Here is a 1,302-nt window from a genome sequence, read left to right as displayed (position 1 = left end):
GCTCATTTTATTTTTCTTTAAATTCTAGTCCATCTCACTGAGAGGGTTACCTGTAGATCTACATAGTTCAATTATCAGCCATTTATCTGAGTATAGATTATACTTAGGTACTTTATGGGATGAATTTTGCCCCCCTCTAAAATTTATATGTTGAAATTCTAACCCCATTACCTAAGAATGTGACTACATTTGGAGATAGGGCCTTAAAGAGATAATTAAAGTAAAATGAGGCCATATGGTAGGGCCCTAATTTGATCTGACCGGTGTCCTTATACGAAGAGGAGACTTGGACACAAACACACACAACACAGAGAAGAACACGTGAAAACATAGAGAGAAGATAACCATCTACAAGCCAAGGGGAGCAGCCCCAGAAGAAATAAACCCCCCTGGCCCATTGATCTTAGAATTCTAGTTTCCAGAACTACGAGAAAATACATTTCTACTGTTTAAGCCACCCAGTCTGTGGCACTTGTTATGGCAACTGTAGCAAACTAATATAGCTTTGGTACTGGGAAGTGAGGTGCTGCTGTAACAGTACCTAAAAATCTTGAAGCAACCTTGGAACTGGGTAATTAGTAGAGGCTGACGGAGTCTGAGGTACATACTAGAAAGAGCCAGATTTCCTTAAAGAAACTGGTGGTAGAAATATGGACATTACACGTGGTTCTTTTATGTGTTCAAAAAGAAAAGAGGAGAACTATAGGGGAAAATTCTACTGTCTTAGAAATATACGTAGATCATCATGAACAGGATGCTGGTAGAAATATAAATGTTAAAGGTACTTCTGATGAGATCTCAGATCAAAGTAAGAAATATATTAGAAACTAGAGGAAAGGTTATGCCTTCGTGAAGCAGCAGAGGAAGGACTTGGCTGAATTGTGTTCCACTGTTTTGTGAAAAGTAGAACTTGTAAGGAATCAACTTGCTTATTTAGCTGAATATATTTCTAAACAAAGTGTTGAAGGTACACTCTGATTTTTCCTTGCTGCACATAGCAAAATGTGAAAGGAAAGAGATAAATTAAAGAAGGAATTATTAAGTGAAAGGAACCAAACTTGAAAATTTGGAAAATTTTCAGTTTATTCATATTGCAAAAAATGATAAAATGTGTTCTGGAAAAAACATCAGGATATGCCTGTGTAACAATTTACTACAAGAGATTATAGGCATTTGACTTATGGATCCCATCGGCCCTCTCAGCAGAAGGCAGGAATAGAGGGAGGGTTATGGCAGTGGAAATACTGCCAGCTTGGACTGAAGGGGACAGACAGTATGAAATGAAGGAAGGTTACAGACTTA

Source organism: Propithecus coquereli, unplaced genomic scaffold, assembly GCF_000956105.1.
Source record: "Propithecus coquereli isolate 6110/MARCELLA unplaced genomic scaffold, Pcoq_1.0 Scaffold336, whole genome shotgun sequence".
Classification (NCBI taxonomy): Eukaryota; Metazoa; Chordata; class Mammalia; order Primates; family Indriidae; genus Propithecus; species Propithecus coquereli.
Note: the sequence above shows the minus strand (reverse complement) of the source record.